The following is a 24,717-nucleotide window of genomic DNA, read 5'->3' on the forward strand; positions in this document are numbered from 1 at the left end:
GTAGCAACCTTTATCTTTTCATAACTTGAAGAACTAGCTCCTGCAGCAAGTTGTTTGTGAATTTAACAAAAAGAGGGTTATGTATTCTCACACACTTTCCCAGGGCCCACCCAGTCTCGTTTGGATGAGGGATGGCTTTTGTGATACAATGCAAAATTGATAGTGGCCATTGGGTTTCAATCTTCCATTTTGACCAGTATGAAGCAGGGCGACAAGTAGTATGGGAACCCAATAGCCTTTAGGTGTTGACCCATTCTTAAACAATAATGGGCGTCATTCTCCGACCCCCCAGAGGGTCGGAGAATGGCCGTTGGCCGCCGTGAATCCCGCCCCCGCCGGTTGCCGAAGTCTCCGAAGGGAGAAAAGTCGGCGGGGCGTTAATGTCGCCGCTGCCGCGGAGAATGTCACGGGTCTGCGCAAGGCAGCCGATTTTCGGCCTGCCGATATTCTCCCTTCCGGATGGGCCGAAGTCCCGTCGACGTGATGACCATTCACGTCGACGTAAATTAAACCTCCTTTTCATCGGCGTGACCCTCCAGGTTCACGCCGACCAGCGTGGAGGTGAGTGACGGCCTGGGGGGTTGGCTCTGGGCAGGCGATGGTGTGGCCGCAGTCTGAATGCATGAGGAGAGGTGTGTCTCGGCTTGTGTGTGTGTGTGTGCGGCGGGGGGGTGGTTAGAATAGGCTGGGCTCCGGGGGAGTGCCGGGAGGGGATCCGTGCCGGGGTGGAGGTTGGGGGGGGGTCCATGCCGGGGAGGGGGATGGGGGGGTCCGTGCCGGGGTGGAGGTTGGGGGGGGGGGTCTGTGCCGGGGTGGAGGTTGGGGGGGGTCCGTGCCGGGGAGGGGGATGGGGGGGTCCGTGCCGGGGTGGAGGTTGGGGGGGGGTCCGTGCCGGGGAGGGGGATGGGGGGGTCCGTGCCGGGGTGGAGGTTGGGGGGGGTCCATGCTGGGGAGGGGGATGGGGGGTCCGTGCTGGGGAGGGGGATGGGGGGGTCCGTGCCGGGGTGGAGGTTGGGGGGGGGGGTCCGTGCCGGGGTGGAGGTTGGGGGGGGGGTCCGTGCCGGGGGGGTCCCTGCTGGGGAGGGGGATGGGAGGGCAAGTGAGTTGGTTCACCTGGCCAGGTGCCAGCCTCCAACAGTTGGACCCATGCGGTCCATGCCACCTGGCTGGGGGGAGGAGGGGATATGGGGGAGGGGGGATATGGGGGAGGGGGGATATGGGGGAGGGGGGATATGGGGGAGGGGGGATATGGGGGAGTGGGGGATATGGGGTAGGGGGGATATGGGGGAGGGGGGGATATGGGGGAGGGGGGATATGGGGGAGGCTCACCCTGCCTGCTCTGACGAGGTCGTTCACCTTCTTGTGGCACTGGGTGCCTGTCCGTGGTGTCAGGGCCACAGCGGTGACAGCCTCTGCCACTTCCCTCCACAGACGCCGGCTGTGGCGTGGGGAAACTCTGCTGCTGTGCCCGGGATACAGGGCGTCCCTCCTCTGCTCCACCGCGTCCAGGAGCGCCTCCACATCGCGTGACTCGAACCTCGGGGCTGAGCGGCGGCCAGCCATCCAGTCGGGTGTTGCGGTCGGGTGTTGCGGTCGGGTGGGGGGGAGCAGCGCGGCCTTATGAGCCGCCATGCCGTGCGGCGCGTATGACGCTGCACGGCGTGAACCACTGCGCAAGCGCGGACCCCGTTACGTCGCTGCTAGCCCATTTCGGGCCGGAGTCTTTCGACCCATCTTTCCGACGCGACGCAAGTCGGATTTGCGCCGTTTTTTGCGCCGATCGGCGGACTTTCCGCCGATAACGGAGAATTTCGCCCAATATGTGTGAATTCCATAAACGGCTGTGAGGTGTCCCCACTTATGTCCATATTTAATCAGTATTCGCTGGATGCGGGAGTGTTCGCGGTCTTAGCCAGGATAGTGGAGGAGGAAGTGGACCCGGACCCTTTGGTGCCGATATTTGTGGTCTCAGAGAAGCCGGAGCTCATGGACAGGAGGAAGGCTGATCTGGTGGCCTTCACCTCTCTGATTGCACGGCGGCAAATTTTACTGGACTGGCGGTCGGCATCGCCACTGGGGGTAGCGGCTTGGTTGGGTGACCTGTACGACTTCCTGTGGTTGGAGAAGATAAAGTATGAGTTAAAGGAGTCCGGTAGTAGTGGCGACACTGAAAATCTTGCGCCAGCACTTTCGGCTGGGGGCAGGGTAAGGGAAATGCCAATTTGGGGGAATCACAGATTTGAGCCAGGGTAGGGGGATGGGAGCTTTCGGAGTTGGGAGGAGAAAGGTGTGAGGGTATTAAAGGATTTGTTTCTAGGAGGCCGGTTTGCGATATTGAAGGAGCTGGGGGGCGAAATATGGGTTGGGGCAGGGAAAAATGTTTAGGTATATGCAGGTCCGCGATTTCGATAAGAAGGAGATACAGAGCATGCCGGTGCTGCCGGCCTCCACACTGTTGGTGGAGGTGCTGAGGGCAGGGGGAATTGAGAAGGGGGTGATGTCGGCGACTTATGGGGCAATTCTGGGAGAAGAGAAGGCACCGCTGGAGGGGATTACGGCAAAGTGGGAGGAAGAGTTTGGAAAGAGCATGGAGGAGGGGATGTGGTGTGAGGTGCTCCGGAGGGTAAATGCCCCAACTTCATGCGCGAGGTTGGGGCAGATATAGCTGAAGGTGGTGTATAGGGCACACCTCACAAAGGCGAGGATGAGCCAACTCTTTGAAGGGGTAGAGGATGTTTGTGAATGTTGGGGGGCGGGGGCACAAACCATGTTCATATGTTTTGGTCTTGTCCAAAGCTGGAGGGGTATTGGAGGGAGGTGTTCAGGGTAATTTCGAAGGTGGTACATGTGAGGCTTGAGCCGGGTCCTCTGAAGGCCATATTTGGGGTAACAGATCAGCCGGGGCCGGAAGCAGGTGCGGAGGCAGATGTTTTAGCCTTCGCCTCGCTGATCGCCCAAAGGCGGATCCTGTTGAGGTCAGTTTCTCCACCCTGTGCCCTGGCGTGGCGGGGGGATCTGTTGGAGTTTTTAACACTCGAGAAGGTGAAGTTTGAGTTGAGGGGAAGAATGGAAGGGTTCTACAATTCATGGGCTTTGTTTATTATGCACTTTCAAGAATTGCATGATATGGAACATTAGTGGGGGGAGGTTGGGGGGGTGGTTGGACTGTGTATGTTGTTGGTGACTATGTATGGGGTGGATGGTGGATTCCTGAATCCTTTTCTTTGATGTTTGTATTTAAAATGTTGAGGTTTGTTTGGGGGTTGGTGGGAGGGAGGAATTGTTGGCCAGGGGATTGAAATTGTATTTGTTACCGTCGATTGTTTGTTGGTGGGTTTAAATTTGGATGAAAATGTGAAAAAGGAGAACAAATATATATTTTTTAAAGAGTATGAGTTAAGGGGCTCTGCAGGGGGGGTTTCAGAAAAGGTGGGGGAGGTTTGTGACTGTATTTGAGGAGCTGTTCATTGCAGGGAAGAAGGGGCATGAAAAAGGGAAAACATCCGTACAGACTGTATAGTTGATTGCTGGGAGGTATGTTTCCCGGGGTGTTTATTTGCTGTAAACTGTTTTGATACATGTTTATAATAAAATATATTTTTTAAAAGGTATTCGCCGGATATTGATGCTGTCTGCAGTCCATGTGCCAAAAGTCACATGATTTACGGCAGCCATCGTAACAGCTTACTCGTGTCCAATTTTTTAAAATATTGACTGACAGATCATAATGTGACATGCATGACACCAGGTTGGATTTTGAACACACAAAAATGGAGCCAAAGAGCATAATGACAACACAATGGTCCACCCAATACTCCACTAAGTCTAAAATGTAATGTAATTCGATGGTGTAAAATTTGCTTTTTGTTTTGTAGGTGGAAGAAAATAAGATGGGGGCCGGCTGGCTGCAGGTTTACTATCAAGTATCCACTGCACAGAGTTAAACAATAGTCTTTATGCAGAAGGTAACATATGGGAACAACACATTTTAAGTAAGCAATAAAGTAATTTAAAAAGAGTGTTGCCTAATCTAACGCCCTTCCTGTAGCACTGCTGGATTTTGGGTTCTTTCACATTAGGGGAAATAAATGAGATGTAACTGTCACAACTGGTACCCAAATTTAGAATGTACACATTTCCTAGCATAAACTGAGCACAATGCGCACTATTCTGTCTGACATCTGCATTATGAAGAAGACTTTGAGGGTGCATGGACATTTCTTAATTAACAGTATCTCTGACTGTGGCATCTGTTTGAATATATGCCAAAGACCTGAGCCCAGGAACTTATGGCATCTTTTGAGAATTAGACCCTGCTTGACTGTCAGTGTGCCCAAATCAGACAAATGGATGAATAATTTACCAAAGGTGTGGGTGGAGACTTCAACGCTTCTGCGTATTTTTCAAACGGGCGTATCAACCCATGAAGGGACTTTCAACAGTGAGAAAGTCAGACCTTTCTTAATTTCCACCATGGCTTGAATAAATTACAGAAAGGCTCATCGCAGTGAAGAATCCAGGTTGGCCATTTTTACAAGTGGTGGCCTGACAGCATCCACCAAGATGGTAGATTGTAAGCCTGTGCAGTCTTGTTCATAGCCTTGTTCTTTGAAAGGTTTCCGCAATACTGTCTTGAGATTCTGGATGAAATCTCCGCCAATGTTCACGCAAATACAATTTTGTGTGCACGATATCGTCTTCATTCCGTTTCTCTTGGTGATAGTTTGAGCTGTTTGTTTTAAGATGCATTTGCCTATTAACGTAATGGCTCACTTTGCTATCCTCATTAGCAGAGACTGCCAGAGATACGGCACCAACATGAAAGCACAGTATGGATGGACCCCGAGGTGAGTGATCATCGTCAAAGAGATTCGGAGACCGCCAGAGGATAGAATTGTTCCGTCAGAGAAGCTTGGGAGGATAACCAGAAATGTGCTTTGAATAAACAGCTGGTAGTGATGGACATGTTACGCTTGACAGATCACTGGTGTCAATATTGTCTCTTTTCCACTAAGCAGAAAAGATGCCATGAATTTAAGTTACACCAGGACAACATTGAGTAAAAGCTACCTTATGAAACCATCTACCGGGAAAGAAACAGACAAAGATTGTATGTAAGTTGCATTGACATTAGAATGGAAAGGTGCAACATCTTTCTTTTATAGTCCATGCTTTTTCAGTTCTACCATGACTGTACTTTAAAAAGTTTTTTTCCTCTTTAGCTAATACTGTATTTTATCTCCTCAGCTTGTGCCTTGTATTCTCCATGTGTCTCTATTCAGTAAATGTTGTTAGGATTGATATTCCACTCAACATTTTCATATGATTCTGCTTTAGTTCAATTCTAAATTGTTTTCGAATCCATCCACGATCTTTCCCCTTTCCACCTTTGTATCTTTGTAGCATTCCCCTGCTCTACAATCTGCTGGGATCTCTGCGCTCCTTTAATTCTAGCTTTTTGAGCATCCCATTATTTTAACTGCCCCATCAAGGGCGGCTATGCATTCTCCTGCCTAGGTCCTACACTCTGGAATTCCTTCCCTTATGCCTCTTTGACCCAAGCTTTTGGTCATCAGTCTTAAGATGTCCTTACGTGGCTCACTGCCAGGTTTTGTTCAACAACGTTCCTGGGAAATGCTTTGGGATGTTTTACTACGTTTGATTGAGAACTTTTATAGAATCATAGATTCCCTACAATGCAGAAGGAGGCCATTCGGCTCTTGGGAGACTGTACGACCCCAGCGCGGCCCACTCCCCCGCAAACCCGTAACCCCACCAAACGTTTGGACGTAAGCAGCAATTTAGCATGGCCAATTGACCTAACCTGTACATCTTTGGACTGTGGGAGGAAACCAGAGCACCCGGAGGAAACCCAGGCAGAAAGTGCAAACTGTTGTGGTGCAGTCTTTGCACACTTTGTTCGGAACGTTCCAGAAGCAGGCCCGCCCCGCCCCACAGAGATGGCTGGTCATTGGCTGTTGGTGGGATCTTCTGGTCGCCCTAAAATCAATGGTAATTTTGAATGGCTTTCCCGTCTTGCCGGGAGGGAGCGTGTGGCAGGGGTCAACTTTGGCAGGACCGGAATGGCTGGAAAATTCCGCCCTTTGAACCCATGACGTGGCTGAAAATTCCGGTACTTACTGCACTTGTTGTTAAGGTACATATAGAGTTAGTACACACACTTCCATCCCACTAAGTTGTCTCTGCAGGTGGGGGTGGCTGAAATGCCTTGTCTTATTTCATCTCAATTTGCCAGTGAGCGATTAGTTTGCTCACAGTCTTCAAATTACAGAATGTGACCTTTCTCTTCTAGCAGTAAATTTGAAACCGGCTCTGTATATTTATTTCTTCGCATTTTTTAATTAAAAATTGATTTTTGGTACCTTGGTTAATGAAATCCTCCTTACCGCAAGTGTAGTGAACCAACTAGCCCCGATATTCATGACAAACAGTGACCTTTATAAGGCCATAACTTCACAATGGATTATCCAATTCAGGTGATTCATACATTGAAAGAACATTTGTACAAAGAGACAAATGTATAAAATGGATGTTTTATTGGTCGATTAAACTGTGGATTTATGATTAATAATTTAGTATGAAAATAAAGAATTTTATTAAAATCTTGTCTTTTCTCCTCAACTTCGCTCTACTAGCTGGTACTGTTTAAAAGTCATGAAGGGAGCCATATTAAATTACAGTTTAAAAATCTCATCATAACAGGATTTCCACAGTGAAGGCTGATTTATGGCAATAGAAGCAAATGTCACAGCAGAGAAAGCATTATAGAATCATAGAGATTACAGCACAGAAGGAGACCATTCAGTTCTGTCAAGTACTTGCGGGCTCTCTAGCAGAACAGTTCAGCTGGTCTAACACCCTCACCCTTTCCAAGTAGCCCTGCCATTTTCGAATGCTTATTCCAATATCCTACTGAAAATCGTGTTTGAATTTGCCTCCACCACGCTCTCAGGCACTGCATTCTAGATCGTAACCATTTCCTGAGTAATGAAAAGAACTCCCAATTGCCATTGTTTCTTTTGCCAATCGCCTTAAATCATCCCAAACGTTGGGCCCAATCTAAGCAAATTAAAGTGAGACAGCTCGTCTCACTCTAATCTTCAGTTCCCTGAGGCAATCAAGGTGTTGGGATCTATCCTCTTCATCTTAGGGCCTTGGACGAGCGTCGTTCAGTGCTGGTCTTCAGAGTCCCATAGTGACGGGTTTTGGCCGTGTGTTTCCCGGCGCTCGCAAGGTCGAGAAACACCCCACTATCTAACACTCATTCGGTTTGATATGGGGCCTCAGCGGAGAACGAACGGTCAAAGCCGCACTCAGCCCCGTTTGCTGCACTGAGGAGCTCCACACGTCGGAACTCCTCGGTGTAGCGACAAATTGGGATGACATTTTTAAATGCCGTCCCGATCTCGCGAGGTTCCGACATGACCCGAACACCCCCCAGCCTCAACTCACTATAAGGGGAGCTCTGGACACCCCCACACCCGAGCAGTGCATCTCCTTGGTCCGATCACCGACGCGTAAAAAAGGCCAGCTTGGCAAACTTGACAGTGCCAGGCTGGCACCCGGGTGACACTGCCAGGGTGCCAGTGCGAGGGTGCCATCCTGCCCAGAGGGCAAGTACATGGGGGCCTCCGATCCCCTGGGAGACCCTCATGAGTGTTATTCCACCTGGTCCCCATCTGTGGAGACCAGCACTGAACGGCATTCATCCAAGGCCCTAAGATGAAGAGGATAGATCCCAACGCCTTGATTGCCTAGCTGTCTCACTCTAATTTGCAGATTTGTCAAAAAGTGATCCTACCCACAATGGGCGGGCTTCACAACGCGACATCTCGCGAGATCGCGTTAGATCTCGCTAGACATAGCGAGCCGGTTAGATCTCTAGAGTGGGGTCTCCCGTCATTTACCGGCCACGTTATGCTGCAGCACGCTGCTTTTCGGGCACAGTGCCAGTAGATCCCGCCTATTAACTCTGTTTCTCTCCACAGATGCTACTAGACCTGCTGAGTTTATCCAGCAGTTTCTGTTTTCATTGCCTTAAATCTGTGCCCTCTGGTTTTCAACCCTTCCACCAATGGGAACACCGCTCTATCTACTCTGTCTTAGAAGACCTCTTATGATTTTGAACATCTCTATCAAATCTGCTCTCAACCTTCTCTTCTCCGAGGAGAACAATCCCAGTTTTTCCAATCTATCCATGCAACTGAGGTTTCTCATCCTTCGAACCAGCTTTCTGCATCTTCTCCAAAGCCTTCACATCCTTCGTAAAGGTCCAAATTAGACACAATTTTTTAATGTGTGGCATGATCTGTCTGGACTGTACGCAGAACAATACTTTTCACGGTACCTCGGTACATATGACAATAAACAAATCCGATCCAATCCAATTGGAGGGATTTTCCAGTTGTGCCGGCCCAGGGAGCAGAGATTCCCGCTCGAGTCAATGGACCTTTAAACGGTCCGCCAAATTTTCCGTCCCACTTGCGATGGATCCCACGGTGTGTAGGAATGGAAAATGCACCGCAATACTTCAATTGAGACTGAACCAGTGTACGCTTCAATTTATAACGCCTAGGATCCCATGAAGCCTTATTAACATTTTGAACTTGCCCTGCCTCCTTCAGCTATCTGTGCACAGATATCTGGAGGAGGGCAGCACGGTAGCACAGTGGTTAGCACAATTGCTTCATAGCTCCAGGGTCGATTCCCGGCTTGGGTCACTGTCTGTGCGGAGTCTGCACGTTCTCCCCGTGTCTGCGTGGGTTTCCTCCGGATGCTCCGGTTTCCTCCCACAGTCCAAAGATGTGCGGGTTAGATGGATTGGCCATGGTAAATTGCCCTTATGTCCAAAAAAGGTTAAGTGAGGTTACTGGGTTACGGGGATAGGGTGGAGGTGTGGGCTTGAGAAGTGAAATCTATCACTATCCTCACAGCTCTTAATACTCCCAAGTTTGGTGATATCTCCACATTTTGAAATTGTACACTCGGCACCCAACATATCAGCAAAATCAGTGGTGCTGGTGCCAACTCGTGGAGAACGCCTCTCCAGTCAAAGTCTGTAACAAAATAAACCCTTTGGAAGCGCCTTGGAATCTGATAGTTTTCATGTGAACATAATATACTGGTAAAATATAATTCAGTGTCTTGATTGGTAAAACAGTCTTTTGTTTTGCAGAGTAAACCGCCAGTTTGATGGTTTGAATGTTTCCGTGTGAGGAAAAGATGACGAGGGTGCGGATTTATTAATTGCTTTATTTCTGAGAATGAGAATTAAGAACAGACCGTCAGGAAACAGCCCTAGGGCATTTATGATCTTTAACGGGAATTATGCTAATCCCACCAACCTCTTCTCTGCATCTGTTCTGGCACTATCTTGGGCAGAATTAACCGGTCTAAGAAAAACTGAGATAATAGACAGTCTGTTGCCCACAGCAGCGCCTCACTGTGCAGTAATGCCACACCTACACTACATATACTGGTGGCTTTTCTTTAAGTTTTCAAGGACAATAATTATGAGTGCGTGTTCATAAAAGATGTATATTTTATAGAGGATGCTTCCTGCAATATGTATATATATATATATATGAAAAGTTCTTTTAACTCACTAAACAGTACAAATGCTTTGCTTGGTAACAGGTGGGCACATTGCTCAGCATATGCCAGTTCGTGCCTATTGAGTGCACAGACGCATAATGAAAGCAATCTCATGGCAAGCAGGAATATGTGTTCTTGTGGGAGTTCGTACTGTTAGGGAGTTGTTTACATTGCAAACGTCGCAAAAACAGATTCCTTCTCGAGAAATGTGAGTGGCGGGCCAAAGACTGTCGGCACAAGAGATCAGCGGGGTCGAAAGAGTAGCAGAGAAAACAAGCTGCGTAAAGATGTAGAGTTAACTTCAGCGCGAGTTTTCAAAGGCTGCTGGTTATCATAGAATTCACAGTGCAGAACTAGGCCATTCGGCCCATTGTGTCTGCCCCGGCCCTTGGAAAGAGCACCCTACTTAAGCCCAGGCCCCACTACATCCCCACCTAACCTTTGGGACACTAAGGGGCAATTTAACATGGCCAATCCACCTAACCTGCACATCTTTGGACTGTGGAGGAAACCGGAGCATCCGGAGGACACCCACGCAGACACAGGGAGAACGTGCAAACTCCACACAGTCATTCGCGGCCAGAATTGAGCCTGGGACCCTGGAGCTGTGAGGTAGCAGTGCTAACCACTGTGCCACCGTCCTTGGGTAAGAATGAATTGAAATCGCAGATGATGTGGCAAGTCTTGACTTTAAAACAAAGAAGCAGTTGAACAAAGGGTTGTGAGGAACAAAGCTTTTGTAGTTTAAGAGGATTAAGAAAGGAAAAATCAGGGGCGGGTAACTGTAGTGATACTGAAAAATTAAAAATAAGAATATGGTGGAGGGAGAGGGAATGCAGTTGAAAGCTGGAGCTCAATGAAATGAATATGGGGAGCAGAACTGGGAAAGGATCAGTGGGGTGTGAGGTCCAGCCAGTTTTACCCAACCTACTGGTGCAGCAACTAAGTAGATCATTTCCACAGACCAAGAACGATCCCAGTTTCAAGCTCCCAGATTCAATCCCAGATTCAGTGTGAGTTAGCTGAGATAGTATTGGTCCTGGAATCAGAGAAGCAAATATTTCACTGAGTCCGCAGCCGCCTCGCGGGTTTCCCGAATGGCAGGACCACATTAGAAATACGGCGTCGGGAATTCGGCCGGTCGGGGACGGAGAATAGTGGGGCGGGCCTCGAGCAATGTCGGGGACGGAGAATAGAGGGGCGGGCCTCGAGCAATGTCGGGGACGGAGAATAGCGGGGCGGGCCTCGAGCAATGTCGGGGACGGAGAATAGTGGGGCGGGCCTCGAGCAATGTCGGGGACGGAGAATAGCGGGGCGGGCCTCGAGCAATGTCGGGGACGGAGAATAGCGGGGCGGGCCTCGAGCAATGTCGGGGACGGAGAATAGCGGGGCGGGCCTCGAGCAATGTCGGGGACGGAGAATAGCGGGGCGGGCCTCGAGCAATGTCGGGGACGGAGAATAGCGGGGCGGGCCTCGAGCAATGTCGGGGACGGAGAATAGTGGGGCGGGCCTCGAGCAATGTCGGGGACGGAGAATAGCGGGGCGGACCTCGAGCAATGTCGGGGACGGAGAATAGCGGGGCGGGCCTCGAGCAATGGCCTGAGACGGTGGATACCCGGCCTTGAGTACACCGTTTTTCGGGGGGGTGGAACCGGCACAGGCCCCGATTTCATGCGGGAAAACGGATTCGCCACCCCATTGCCGAACCCGATTTCAGCGTTGGGGTGCAGAGAATCCAGCCCAAGGTCTTCCCATGGCAATAAGATCAAGATTTCTCCCCCAACTATAATCGGTTATTCATCTGATCAGCCCATTTGTTACATGCAGATTATTTTCCACATTTGGCAACATAACAGCAAACTCCAAACAGTAAATAATTGGATGTGAAATCTTTTGGGACATCGTGTGATGAAAAGCTTTGTAAGCATAAGTAATTTTATTGATCTTTAATAAATATGGGATTATGTTTTGTGGTCAAAGCAAATCCCTGATTTAAAAAAACCCTAACCCCTAATCCTTACACATAGAACATAGAGTGCAGAAGGAGGCCATTCGGCCCATCGAGTCTGCACCGACCCACTTAAGCCCTCACCTCCACCCTATCCCCGTAACCCAATAACCCCTTCTAAACATTTTGGTCACTAAGGGCAATTTAGCATGGCCAATCTACTTAACCTGCACATCTTTGGACTGTGGGAGGAAACCGGAACACCCGGAGGAAACCCACGCAGACACGGGGAGAACGTGCAGACTCCGCAAAGACAGTGACCCAGCAGGAAATCGAACCTGGGACCCTGATGCTGTGAAGCCACAGTGCTAACCACTGTGCTACCGTGCTGCCCAAATTTTCCCCCCCTTATTTTGTCATATCCTCCAGCCTGGAACTCTCCCAAATATCTACACTCCTCTAATTCTGACCTTTTGAGCATCCTCAATGTTAGCGGCTGTGCCTTCAGTTGCCGAGGCTTTATGCTGTGGAATTCTCTCCGTGAAATTCTCTGCCTTTGTTTTTACGATGCTCCTTGGAATCTATATGTTTCGCCAAGCTGTCCATCCTCATATCTCCTTGTGTGGCTCGAGTGTCAAATCTTGTTTGATAATGCGCCTGTCAAAGGCCTTGAGATGTTTCGCCGAGTAAAGGGTGCTGGATATAAATACATGGTTGTGTTGTTGTTGAGTAGTTCACTCATTACCGGAGGCATTTATCTGCCCATAGATTCAGCAGGAATCAGGGAAAAGAAAACCTGGGTTTCAGCAACGGTCAGAAGCATATGTTATCTACAAACAATCGTCTTCATCTAAGTATCACAAAGGTATTTGCTAAATGACGACAGAAAGTCTATCTGACCATTCTGACAGTGGTTTATCAGACTCCGGCTACACTTTACCCTGGCTAACTGTTACCACAGGGTCCCTGTTCTTATATGGTCAGGATAGAGAAATGTTCATGTGGTTAGCACTGTTGCTTCATAGCTCCAGGGTGCCAGGTTCGATTCCCGGCTTGGGTCACTGTCTGTGTGAAGTCTGCACCTTCTCCCCGTGTCTGCGTGGGTTTCCTCCGGGTGCTCCGGTTTCCTCCCACAGTCCAAAGATGTGCAGATTAGGTGGATTGGCCGTGCTAAATTGCCTCTTAATGTCCAAAAAGGTTAGGTGGGGTTACGGGGATAAAGGGAATAGGGTGGAGGCGTGGGGCTTAAGTAGGGTGCTCTTTCCAAGGGCCGGTGCGCACTCGAAGGGCTGACTGGACTCCTTTTGCACTGTAAATTCTAAGATTCTATGTGAAAAATAGTTGTTCGTTTATCCTTTTTGGACCATTAGGATGAAAGGTATGGACGACCCAGTGAGATATCTTGTTACGCAGGAAGTAAATTATTATCAACTAATTTACAAGTGGAATCTTTAATTAGCTTAGACTTGACTCTCAAGCTGAAGTACTTTCTCGGGTTGCCAATGCTTCCCAAATGTTCATTTCTTGTGATGAAAGCAGATGTTTCTTTGAACGTATAATAGTTGATTCACAGCAAGAGTGTCTGTGCTGTGAAGAGGGCTCAGCTGGTAACGCTGTTGTCTCGGAGTCACAATGCTCTAGCTTCCAGTCCCATTCCAGGACTTGAGCAGAAAAATCGAGGTTGGTGCCTCAAGGCAGGGCTGAGGGAGTGCTGCATTTCTGAAAGTGCTGTGTTTTTTGGGTGAGATATTAAACCAAGGTTCCATAGCTAGTTTTGGTGAATGTAAAATGTCCCCCCCCCCCACACCCCGGTACACTTTGGAAGAGAGCAGGGGGCCTACCCCCTCGTTTTCCGGCCAATATTTAACTCTCAATCAACATCACATAACTGGTTTAACACAGTGGGCTAAATAGCTGACTTGCAATGCAGAACAATGCCACCAGCGCGGGTTCAATTCCCGTACCGGCCTCCCCGAACAGGCGCCGGAATGTGGCGACGAGTGGCTTTTCACAATAACTTCATTGAAGCCTACTTGTGACAATAAGTGATTATTATTATAAAAAGCAGATTAGCGAGTCATTATCATATGGAAGGGACTTGCTGTGTGCAAATTGGCTGATGTGTCTTCTACATTACAACAGTGATAACAGTTCAAAAATACTTCATTGGCTGCAAAGTGCTGTACGATGCCATGAAAAGCACAATATAAATGTAAGCCTCTCTTTCGTCCCCAAGAGAGTTAAATCTGACTTTAAAGTGCGAGGGTTTCATGATAAAATGAAAAGGAAATTTGCAAAATGCCGGAAATCTAATAAAGCGCTTGAAAGTCATGGAAGGTTGATTAGCATCTGAAAGGTAAAGCAAGGTAATTGTTTTGAAGGCGGCCCTTTCAATTCAAACGGTGCATTAAAGCTATATTTAAACTCTTTTTTTCTTCCCCCAACACTTTTATTTTCAGATTAAAGAATAAATCTGACAGCCCAAATCCTTAGCAGCCATCAGGAGGTTTCACATGACATGACGGCAGTTGTGAATATGAAACGGTTGTGGGTTTGGGGAAAACAAGGTAAGAATTGCATGAAATTAAAGCCTTGACCGTTTCAACATGTTTATGGCTTCTGTATTTCCTCATACTTGCCTGAGTATTTTAATGTCACGATTAAGAACTTTTGAAAAAGTGGCATCCAGAAGAGAAGATCTCAGTATTTGGTCAGAGCTGCGAATCTACAGAAGATCTCTTCTAGTGGGCAAAGAAGAGGGCAGCAGAACGAGGGATCAAGCTAGGCTGACGGACATCACAGAGTGGCTGTAGATGAGGTACTGTGGTACTGATGTGTGGCGCCAGACAGACAAGCATGATATAGCACGGTAGCACAGTTGTTAACACCGTTGCTTCACAGCGGCAGGGACCCGGGTTCGATTCCCGGCTTGGGTCACTATCTGTGTGCAGTCTGCACGTTCTCCCCATGTTTGTGTGGGATTCCTCCGGGCGCTCCGGTTTCCTCCCACAAGTCTGAAAAGACGTGCTGTTAGGTGAATTCTCCTAAGTGTACCCGAACGGGAGCCACAGTGTGGCGACTAGGGGCTTTTTGCAGTAACTTCATTGCAGTGTTCATGTAAGCCTACTTGTGACACTAGTAAAGATTATTATTATTAATTTCAAGCGCTCAGGGAATTTGCACAGTGCAGTCAAATTAAATTGCAGAAGAACTTTGCTCGATGGGCATGTGCGTCTCTGTACAAGGGTATCCAGGATTTGGCTCCCTGTCTGATGAGTTGATTAATCTCGGTCTGGCTAGTAGTAGTTGGAGCATTATCTAGAAATCCAGAATCCCTACAGTGGAGAAGGAAGCCATTCAGCCCATTGAATCTGCGCCGGCTCTTGGAAAGAGCACCCTACTTAACCCCACGCCTCTGTCATGATATGCAGACATGCAGATAATGATATACAGACAGGCACAGACAGACAGCTAATGAACACAGAGAACAGGACATGACCAATGAGCAGGCAGGACACTCAGGGGTGGTATCTCACTATAAAAGGCACAAGGCACTCACACTCCACTTCTTTCCACTGATGAACATCTACAGAGTGAGTCAGGGTGTATTTACAGTATCACACCTCCAGCACGTGGCTAAGAGCTAGTCTGGTTCAGTCAAACAGAGTAACCACACTTAGGTTAGCAGAGAGACGAACTCATAGAGAACTGTGCTAACTGTGCTACTGGTTCAATAAATCAGATTAAACTAACTTCAAGGTCTGGAGTATCTTTTGGTTAAAGCTGCATCCAGTTGCAGCCTGTGTTATCCCAGAGTACATAACACGACAGCCTCCACCCTATCACCGTAACCCAGAAACCCCACCTAACCTTTTGGACACTAAGGGGCAATTTAGAATGGCCAATCCACCTAACCTGCATATCTTCGGACTGTGGGAGGAAACAGGAGCACCCGGAGGAAACCCACGCAGACACGGGGAGAACGTGCAGACTCCGCATAGTCATCCGAGGCCAGAATTGAACCTGGGTCCTGGAACTGTGAGGCAGCAATGCTTAATCACTGTGCCACCGTGCACAATACACCATTACAATTGGACTCAAAGGCCACTAGGTTAGGGGGTCAAACACCCAGCCAAAAGCACCTACTTGTGTTCATTGTCCAGAGAGGGACACCCTTGCCACGTGTGAGCGGACACTGGATGAGGACAGGCCGGGAATTAGAATCATGGGAAGTTTATGGCACAGAAAGAGACCACTTACCATGCAGTCTGATCCCACTTTCCAGCATTTGGTATATAGCCCTGCAGGTTATTGTGGTATTATCATAACTATCAGCATTACAAGGGTTAATATAATGCCAAGAATAGCCACTAGAGGGAGCTGCAGATACTACTATATAAAGCAGTGATGCTAGACCTTAGGGGAGGAGTGTCTGCAGGAGATAGCTAGTGAAGGTCATCAGAGCAGTTAGTGTGAGGTTAGATTACAGTCTATACCAGTCGTGAGATTAGCAGTAGATGAGTGTAGTTAGATGATATCGATCAATTCTGTATTCTAAAGGACTAAGTGTCGAATCCCAGTTTAGTAGAGTAAATAAATTCATAGCTTTGTTTAGGTAAAAGCCATACTGTGGCCTTTGTGAAACACTACGCCAACCATCCTAAATAAGCAACACAAAAGAACACCACAGTTATGGTACTGGAGGTTCATATCCCGATACCTTTTCACTGAATTGAGAATTTCTGCCAGTACTACCCTCGCAGGCAATAATTCCCAGACCCCCACAACCCCCTGGGTGAAAACATGTCTCCTCACCTCCCCTCTAATCTTTCTGTTTTATCCCATACAGGATCAATGGGGTGGGCATGCTTGCCTCCCTGTGCTCCTTGCGGAGTACTCACTCCTCCGCTGGGGGGGGGGGGTTAGCCCAATTACCCAGAGTGTATAAAGTCGGCCAGTAACACCAGAAAGGAACTCGGTACAGGTCTAACGGGAAGTTTACATATTTAATTTGTAAATAAAACTTTGTTCATATTTTAGTCGGTGTGGACTCCCTGTGTCCTTACTAAACTGGCGACGAGGTGTAAACTGGTTTGCTGTCGACGCTGCGACCTACTCAGCTGAGTCACCTCCCCAATTTATGGACCCAGGTTTGGATTTCTTTGATTCGCCGTGCCTCTGTCTGGGCGGCTAGGTGCATTTGACGCAGGTGATGAAGTCAGGAACCAATACGCTGAACGAATGCGGAGAAAGAGCACCACACAGTCATACTGTTGATGGCCTGTGGATCGTTTACGTTCCGAGTGATCCGGAGTCTCATATATCCAGTGGCACCGGAAACGTATACATCCACTCTTTGAACTCAACCCCGTCGATAATCATTTAAAGATATTGGTTTAATATGCCGGAGAGGTCCTCCATTGAGTCCGTCACCGAGTTTGTGTCTTGGCTACAGAAGGTAGCGAGTTTTGTGAGTATGGAATTGTTTTGCCCGACATGATTCGCGATCGCTTACTCTGCGGTACTAATAACATAGAAACTCAGAAAAAGCTTCTGGGCAAAGTCTCCCTCACTTTTCAGCAGGCGCGACAGCTCTCCCTATCCCAGGAAAATGCGGAATGCAGCATCCAGGGGATACAAGGGGTGCAGACGAATTATTTGGGGCGATGGCGCTCATGGCGTATCCCTACGGCCCGGACCGAATGCCGCAGTGACTCTGGCCTCTGGGCGAGGAGCCGGCCACCAGGTTGAGCGCTGTCCCCAGACTTGGCTGAGGAGGATTCCGGCCTGCGTGCTACATGTCGACGCTGGTCTGGGCGTCCCCGCCGGCGACAGGATGGTCAACGCTCCAGGCACCCTGATTCAGGTAGTCGTGAGCCCTGAAGATGGGCTTTGCATCTGGATGACCCAGAAGAGGCGGAGGATGTGACTGAGATGCAGCTGAACTGTTTGTCAGCACCCCATGTGTCTCATTTACGTTCTTATACAAGTGAATGGTCTTATGAACATAGAACATACAGTGCAGAAGGAGGCCATTCGGCCCACCGAGTCTGCACCGACCCACTTAAGCCCTCACTTCCACCCCATCCCCGTAACGCAATAACCCCTCCTAACCTTTTTTGGATACTAAGGGCAATTTGTCATGGCCAATCCACCTAACCTGCACGTCTTTGGACTGTGGGAGGAAACCGGAGCACCCGGAGGAAACCCACGCACACACGGGGAGAACGCGCAGATTCCTCACAGTGACCCAGCAGGGAATCGAACCTGGGACCCTGGCGCTGTGAAGCCACAGTGCTATCCACTTGTGCTACCGTGCTGCACATATGTTCCAAATGGAGCTGGATATGGTGGCGCAGTGAACTTTTGACCTCATCAAACAGGGAGTACACACTTTGTCTTTGGTGACTTGGTGGTTCGTTTGCCCACTTACACAGAGGAACGACGAAGGGGTCCACCCTCACTCCAGTGGTTTCTGGCCACCAGGCAATGCGCCTTCCCTTATTGGTGTGCGAGGAAATGGCGCGAGCCAGTTGGGCTGCGATTGGCTACACCGGCTGCAGTTGGATTGGCAGAATATCCTCTGGTGCTTTGTGTACGGCGCTGAGCAAGTTCCAGGAGGTTTTCCAGCGTACCATTAAAGGGGCCGTGGCTAGAAAATAGATAGACACACGGACACAGAGGCCCAGCCCCAATATTTCCATGCATGCCTGTCCCTATTCTATAATGGAGAAGGGTGAGACTAACCTTCAGTGTTTGGAAAGTTTGGGCATTATTGGGCCTGTGCGCTTCGCTGATTGGGTGGCGCTGGTGATCCCCGCAATGAAACCGGATAAGACCATTCCACCACTGTGGAGACTATAAATTGACAGTGAATACGGCTTCGAAACTAGACCATTACCCGTTACCTCGGATTGAGGATTTATACACAACATTGGCCGGTATCTGTACATTTATAAAATTGGACATGAGTGATGCTTATCTGCAGCTGGTACTTGATAAATCCTCACGGAAGTAGGTCACAATTAATAAGGGACTCTATGAGTACCACCAGCTTCCATTCGGAGTTTCCTCGGCGTGTGCAGTCTTCCAGCGCATCATGGAGGACATCCTAAGTGGAGTGCTGTGCACTGCGGTTTACTTAGATGCCGTATTAGTCACAGGAGCCATAGAACAAGTACAGTGGCAGAACCTCGAGGCGGCGTTAGAACGGTTTTCCCAATAGGGTGTCTGCCTGGTGTTTCACGTAAAAGAGGTGATATATTTGGGGTTTTGGATGGAACGGGATGGCCTCCACCCGGTCGGCGAGAAGATACGGAAATTAAGATGGTTCCCGCTCTGCGAGATGCCACGGAACTTCGCTTTTTCCTTGAATGATGGTGGGCGCTTTGTTCCGGATTTGGGTACGATCCACGTGCCCCCCCCCCCTCCCACCCCAGTTGCTTTTGAAAAAACGCCAGCCAGGCATGGGTTTGGGATATGGACCAGCATGCTCAGTTTGACAAGGTAAAGTGGCTGTTGTCCTCTTTAGGAGTGCTGACACATTTTTACTCCTCTAACCCATTGTACGTCACAAGTGATGCTCCGCCATATGGCATCGGGGCGGTTTTGTCCCATCGGAAAGACGACAGCCGTGACGATTCGACCGCTTTTGCCTCTCGGATGCTGGCTGCGGCCAAGAGAAAGTATGTCCAGATCGAAAAAGAAGGTCTGGCGCTCGCATTCCGTATGAAGCAATTCCATCAATATGTCTGTGGCCGCCATTTTGTCATCATCATTGATCACAAACCATTGCTAGGCCTCTTCCATGAAGACAAGACGATCCCACCAATAGCATCTCTGAGGATTCAGCATTGGGTTCTGTTATTGGCTGCTTATGAAGACTTCTTCGAGCACCGTCCAGGGACCCAGATTGCGCATGCAGATGTATTGAGCCATCTTCCCCTGCAGGCCAAGTACTGTAACCATCCAATGGCGGATGAAGCGTTAGCCGTCCTGAACTTTATGGACTCCTTGCCCGTCACTGCCTCATGTGTTCATGACTGGACACAAACCGAACCCTGATCTTGCCAATGTGTGTCATCTGGTGCTATACGGTGGGCAGCATCTGCTGCTACCAGCCGAGTTGAAGACTTTCTCCTCAGAGTTGACTATGGTGGACGGCATCCTCCTGTGGGGTATCAGAATTGTTGTCCTTGCGAAAGGATAGGCTGTCATGCTGAACGACCTTCACAACGGATATCCTGGAGTGTCCAAAATGAAGATGCTGGCATGAGGCTACATCTGGTGGCCAGAATTGGACACGGGTATCGAGAACCAGCAGTGCTCCATCTGTCAGGAGTACCAGAAGCTCCCCGTGGCGGCGCCTACACCCTTGGGAGTGGTCAGGGTGCCCTACGGCCTGTGTGCACAGCAATTTCGCCGATCCGTTCTTGGGTTCAATGTTTCTCATCCACTCAAAGTGGCTGGAGTTCCACAAGGCGGCGACGATCACCTCTCAGATGACCATTGAGCAATTCCGCGGTTCATAGAACATACAGTGCAGAAGGAGGCCATTCGGCCCATCGAGTCTGCACCGACCCACTTAAGCCCTCACTTCCACCCTATCCCCGTAATCCAATAATCCCTCCTAACCTTTTTTTTTGGTCACTAAGGGCAATTTAGCATGGCCAATCTACCTAACCTGCACGTCTTTGGACTGTGGGAGGAAACCGGAGCACCCGGAGGAAACCCACGCAGACACGGGGAGAACGTGCAGACTCCGCACAGACAGTGACCCAAGCCGGGAATCGAACCTGGGACCCTGGCGCTGTGAAGCCACAGTGCTAATCACTTGTGCTACCGTGCTGCCTTTTCGTGCCCAACTAATTCCGGAGGTACTTGTAACCGATAATGGGGCCTCTTTTACGAGTGAAGAATTTGGCGCTTTCGTAAAGAGCAATGGGATTTGCCACATCGCACCACCCTGTAACTACCGGCATCCAATGGTCTGGTGGAGACGGTTAAACGCGGGCTGAAGACACAGACGGCCGGCTCGATGGACAGACGAACGGCAAGGTTATTAATCTTGTACAGGACCACATCGCACTCAGTAACTGGGGTAGCCCCCGCAGAGATGTTAATGGCTCGTAGACTTCATACATGACCCAGGTTGATTCTACCAGACATTGGCGCGAAGGTGAGTCATCACCAAGATTCGCAAGGGCGTTGCCCAGTTCGACATTGGCCTCTTCATCAATTTGCACCTGACTACACGGTGTTCGTTCATAATTTCAACGGCGGTGCTCGCTGACTCTCTGGGATGTCGTCTGAGTAACGGGACCAGTCTCTTACCAAGTACAGTTCTGGGGGCAACTCATGAAGCGACACCTGGATCACATCCGCTCATGGCTGCTGCTCCCTCGTGAAGTGCCTCGGAAGAAGCCTGCTCCGGATCCACCGGCTCCATTGCCGAACCAGTCTACTGTGACACTTCTCGTCTCTCTTTCGACACCGGCATGCCCAATGTCGTGTTGTCCGACTCCGAGCCAGGTCTCGAACGCCGACTCCATAGTTCAGCCACTTCCTGACCATCGTCCGCCACGTCATTCCTGCCACCGACAGCGTTCACCGCCGAGGTATCCGCCCACTGATCCAACGCATCAGCTCCATGAGGACATTCCGGAGCCGAAGAGACTCCGACATCTTCCGCCTGCTCCTCCTCCTCTGTCTCATCGCTCATCAAGGGGATCTTCAGGCTCTGGGGTGGGGGGAGGAAGGAACGTAATATACCACACCGGGGTGGGGGGGGGCCTACAGGATGGGAATGCTTGTTTATCCTGTGCTCCTTGCAGAGTCCGAACTACCTCGTTGGGGGCGAGGTAGCCCAATTATCCTCTCTATATAAAGTCGGCCAGTAAGACACCAACCGCAGAGGAACCCAGTTGGGTCTACGCGAAGTGTACATATCCCGTTTGTGAGTAAAACTTTGTTCTTATTCTTACTTGGTGTGGCGTCCCCGTGTCCTTATTAAACTTTCTACCAATCACTTTAAGTCTATGCTCTGGTAGGCACTGACCTCTCTGTTAAAGAGAGTACATTGACCCTCCCCAACCACTCACTTGAGCTAGGCTGAAGGACTCCCAATGCCAGAAGAACCAGGTAATTCAGGGCAGTCGAAGGAAGGAGGCACTCAGAGGCAGAGGTGGGTAACTGTTGCATCCATTGTACACCTGAGAAGCAGGCTCCAGGCAGACCCGTCTGGCAGTAGAATGGCCCGCAGCAAATCAGCTCAGCTGTGGGACTTGGGGAGCGGGGGGGGGGTTGCTTTTTATTTCATCCTCTCACGTAGATGACCCCTTAAACTTTAATGATTGATGTGTCGGACCTTTTGAGTATGAAAATTGGGAGCTTAATACTCCCAACAAGAAATCTGTTGCTGAAGAGTGGGACAACTATCGGGCTTGGCTCCTTCAGTATTTTTCTGCAGCCTGAGCAAATTAACGAAAAAAGCTTTATGTGGGGGTCAAAGGATCGTGAGTTATCCCTTAACGCCTCAGGAGTCACAATCGCTCCCATTCCCATAGCCTTTTTCATGTTCCCATCTCCTCCAAGGACCTGGAGTGGCACGGTGGCACAGTGGTTAGCACTGCTGCCTCACAGCTCCGGGGATCCAGATTCAATTCTGGCCTCAAGTGACTGTGGGGAGTTTGCACTTTCCCCCCGTGTCTGCGTGGGTTTCCTCCGGGGGCTCTGCTTTCCTCCCACCGTCCAAAGATGTGCAGGTTAGGTGGATTGGCCATGCTAAATTGCCCCTTAGTGTCCAAACGTTTAGGTGGGGTCATGGGAAAAGGATGGAGGCGTGGGCTTAAGTAGGGTACTCTTTCCAAGGGCCAGTGCAGACTCGATCGGCCGAATGGTCTCCTTCTGCACTGTAAATTCCATTCTGCGAAATCTATCTGAAAACTACACAGTCTGTAAAGAATATTAATTTCTGCGCTCCATCCAACTGTCTATTGAGATGGACAGTTGCTGATGAGGCCACAGGACACATTTCCATTCATTCCCGGTCCTCCCAGTCTAAAATCCAAAACCTGTCCCTCAGGTGTCGTCATTTTGTATATCATCTCTTTGCAAGCCTCTGTTTACAACGTTGGGACAGTGCCTGCTCACTGCAAGGCAATGCCCTTTTAATTCTGAGCAATTGCCTGGGTAACCCACGCTGGAGGAAAAAGAAACAGTTGCCTGGACTGGAGGTTGCAGCAGTCTGTGAATCTTGCCTCCAAACATTTTGTGCTGATGTCTATAATTACTGATCTTACGTTGCTGAAATGAATGAAATCTCACTCTGTAAATCATAAAATTAATGAATTATTCTGTTTGCCATATAGAAGGTTGAATTGCAGTAACATAGGTTTCTGGGGTGGTGTGGTGCAGAGGCAGTGGGAAGCATAGCGATCATAATGGCACTGTTTCTGTGCACTTCTCAAAGTCATGGGTGCAAATTGCATGCCAACAGTCGACTTTCCCTCTCCAATTGTTTTTAATGAATTGAACACTCACATTACCTCACCCATTCTGACTGGGTGAAGATCAGAATTTGTTCAATTGCACCACTGCACCCAGTGTGAATTGGCGCTTTTAATAATTGATGCAGACAACCTTGTGGCTTTCCTCATTCTATTGCAGAAAATTCTGATGCCATGCTGTGACGACACTCTAATTTCCAGGCGCTCAAAATCCTTACTTCTCTGCATAGCTCAGCAGCTTAACTCAGGAAACAGAGTGCGCACCGAGGAGATGGTGGAGTGGCGGTAACGTCACCGGATTAGTAATCCACCAAACTAATGCTCTGAGGATTAGGGGGTTCCAATCTCGCCACAGCAGCTGGTGGGATTTAAATTCAATGAATAACATCCGTAACTGAGAGCTAGGCTCAGTAATGGTGACCACAAAGCTGGCCGTGGGGGTGAGACCCACGCGGACACGGAGAATGTGCAAACTCCACACAGACAGTGACCCGGGGTCGGGATCGAACCCGGGTCCTCGGTGCCGTGAGGGAGCAGTGCTAACCACTGCGCCACCGTGCCGCCCCCTAGAAATCCATTTCAAGGGCAATTAGGGAGGGGCAACAAATGATGGCTGTGGCGGTGTGCCGGGTCTCAGAGGGTCATGTGACCCAGAGGGCCAATCGGGCCGGAGTATGCGAACCCTGGGGCTTGGCGTAGGTTTTACTGTTTGGAGAGTGGAGTTGTGGAGTATTTATTCTCTGTAAATAGTTATTAGCCTTAATTAAACGTTTATTCATTAATCTTCTTGGTGGTCACCAGAGTTTCAAGATACCATACTGACCTTGCCAGTGATGCACATATATCATGTGAAAGAATACATTAAAAAAAGTTGATATAGAGTAGCCAAAGAGTCTGGAACTCTACCACACAGTAAAGGCCCTTTGGTCCATTGTGTTAGCACCGGTCAAAAACCAAATAATCCCCAGCACATGGCCCATAGCCTTGTAGGCCTTGGCATCGCAAATGCACATCTAAATACTTCTTAAACGTTATGAGGGTCTTTGCCTTCACCATCTTTTCAGGCAGTGAGTTGCAGTCTCCCACTACTCTCTGGGTAAAACTTTTTTGCTCGCATCTCATCAAAACCTCCTGACCCTTACTTTCCAATAATCTTTATTGTCACAAGTAGGCTTACGTTAACACTGCAAAGAAGTTACTGTGAAAAGCCCCTCATCGCCACATTCCGGCGCCTGTTCGGGTACACAGAGGGAGAATTCAGAATGGCCAATTAACCTAACAGCACGTCTTTCGGGACTGTGGGAGGAAACTGGAGCACCCGGAGGAAACCCACGCAGACACGGGGAGAACGTGCACACCCGGCACAGACCCAAGCCGGGAATCGGACCTGGGATCCTGGTGCTGTGAAGCAACAGTGCTAACCACTGTGCTACCGTGCTGCCCGAGGGCCCCTGGACACTGATCCTTCCATACAAGGGGAAACGTTTCTTCCTGTCTACTCTATCTATGCCCCTCATAATTTTATACATCATGTCCCCCCCTTCCGTCTCCTCTGCTCCAAGGAAAACAACCCCAGTCCATCGAATCTCTCTTCACAGCTAAAACTCTCCAGCCCGGCCAATACATCACAATTGCTTGCCAAGCCTT

This window comes from Scyliorhinus torazame, chromosome 21, assembly GCF_047496885.1.
Source record: "Scyliorhinus torazame isolate Kashiwa2021f chromosome 21, sScyTor2.1, whole genome shotgun sequence".
Classification (NCBI taxonomy): Eukaryota; Metazoa; Chordata; class Chondrichthyes; order Carcharhiniformes; family Scyliorhinidae; genus Scyliorhinus; species Scyliorhinus torazame.